This window comes from Chinchilla lanigera, unplaced genomic scaffold, assembly GCF_000276665.1.
Source record: "Chinchilla lanigera isolate Chin_1 unplaced genomic scaffold, ChiLan1.0 scaffold00013, whole genome shotgun sequence".
Lineage (NCBI taxonomy): Eukaryota > Metazoa > Chordata > Mammalia > Rodentia > Chinchillidae > Chinchilla > Chinchilla lanigera.
The window spans coordinates 26,457,485-26,459,549 of NW_004955414.1; positions in this window are offsets into that span (position 1 = coordinate 26,457,485).

A 2,065-nucleotide genomic window follows, 5' to 3' on the forward strand; every position below is an offset into this window, starting at 1 on the left:
CTACACTACATCTCTGGTTCTCCCTCTCTCTCTTCTCTCTCTCATTCACTCACTCTGTCTCTCTCTCTCTCTCTCTCTCTCTCTCTTCTGAGATAGGATCCCAGTCGCTCATTTGCCCAGACTGGGCTCAAATTTGTGATCCTCCTGCTTCAGCCTCCCAGACTGCTGGGATTAGAGATATGGATCACTAAGCCCAGCATGCTTCTTTTTCTTAAGAAAGATTTCAAAATTAGGATAATGCAATTGTGGAATATTTTTGCTAAGTTTCTGATTTAGGCTAAATGATACGATCAGAACTGTCATTTGGAAAAACATTATGTTCTTCTAGGGTCATCCTCAAAACTTATCTTACTCTAGACTTTCTTTGGAAGGTCGATGTTAAACTTTTAAAAGCCATCCCTTTAGAAAGAATGCCAGACATAGGCAATTTTTAAAGCCAAAGTGAAGGTTTGCAAGTCATTTAAACACTCAATTACTTGGGGAGAGACTAGGATGCCAGGAGATGGGGTTATTTATAGTGCTGTGCTGAGAGCCAGTGTATATATTTATTTGTACAAGAGTGGAATCCTGGCTCGGGATCATTTCCTGACTTGTTTGAGAATCTGGGCAAGTCGTTTATTATGTCTGTGTTTTTTGGAATTACAGCCTTGCCTCAGAGACGTGCTCTGTGAATAAATGAGCGTCTGTGTGTAGATCTTGTTTAAATTTATCTGCTGAAAGGCATATCAGTGCTGATAGTTGTAAAGGATAAGGATCTTGACAACAGTGGGTATGGTACCTGTGCCTTCAATATGTGCAATATGACTGCTTTGAGAAGCTTTGAGTGTTTCCTGTGTGGACTATATTTTATAAAAGAAACCCGTAATTATACATATTTCACAAGGAGTCATACTTGTAATTTTTAAAGTGCAGAATTGGAAAAGAAGTCTTATCCTCTCCCATTTCCTTCACTAAAAGTTATCCAAGTCAATAGTTTTTATATATCCAGATACATATGTAGACATACAAATATATATGCATATATGCAACTGATAGAAATATTGTATAAATTATTCAGCATGCATTTTGACCTTTTCAACATAGCTTGAAGAAATTTTGTTTTGTTTTGTTTTGTCCTTTTATTCATATTTTTTTTGTCGTTTTGAGACAGGGTCTTGCTATGCAGTTCAAACTGGCCTTGAGCACTTTGTAGCCCAGGCTGGTCTCGAACCCCCAAGCACCCTCCTGCCTCAGCTTCCCAAGTGCTGGGATTATAGGTGTGTGCCACCACACCCAGCTTGTTTTGTCCATTTGACTTCAGAATTTTTTTTTCTTTTTTTCTTTTTTTTTCCCTGTGGCACCAGGAATTAAACTCAGGACCTTGTGCTTGCCAAGCAGGCATTTTGTTTTGTCCTTTTGAGACATGGTTTCTCTGTACAGTTCAGACTGGCTTTGAGCTCATTTTGTAGCCCTGGCTGGTCTTAAACTTGCAATGATCCTCCTGCCTCAGTCTCCTGAGTGCTGGGATTAGAGGCATGCACTGCTTGAAGAAATTTTTATGCCAGTTTTAAAACTATCTTTTTTAACACATGTATACTTTTTCATTGATTTATTTAATCATTCCTTTTTGAGAAGACTTTGAGGTAGTTTCTTATCTTTTACCATCAGAAACAGTGCTCCAGTAAGTGTCCTGTATATATATATATATATCTTTGTGCATCTGTGTCTGTGCTTTGGTGGGTTAAATTTATAATGCGGCCTTAATGGCTTAAACAATGAGTCTTTTTTACTTTTTTGTCTTTTTGAGGCAGGGTCTCATTATGCAGTTCAGGCTGGCCTTGAGCTCACTTTGTAGCCCAGGCTGGTCTGGAATTTACAACGATCCTCCTGCCTCAGCCTCCCGCGTGCTGGGATTACAGGCATGTGCCACCATGCCCCATTGATTACTCTTTTAAAATACTGGGTTTTTTTCTGAGGAGATTCCTTAATATATATGAAATCCGTCTTTTCATTTATAGTTTCTAGGATTTGTATCTTGCTTGAGAGGGAAATTATCACTTTACCCCTCCTACCCGAGATTATAAAA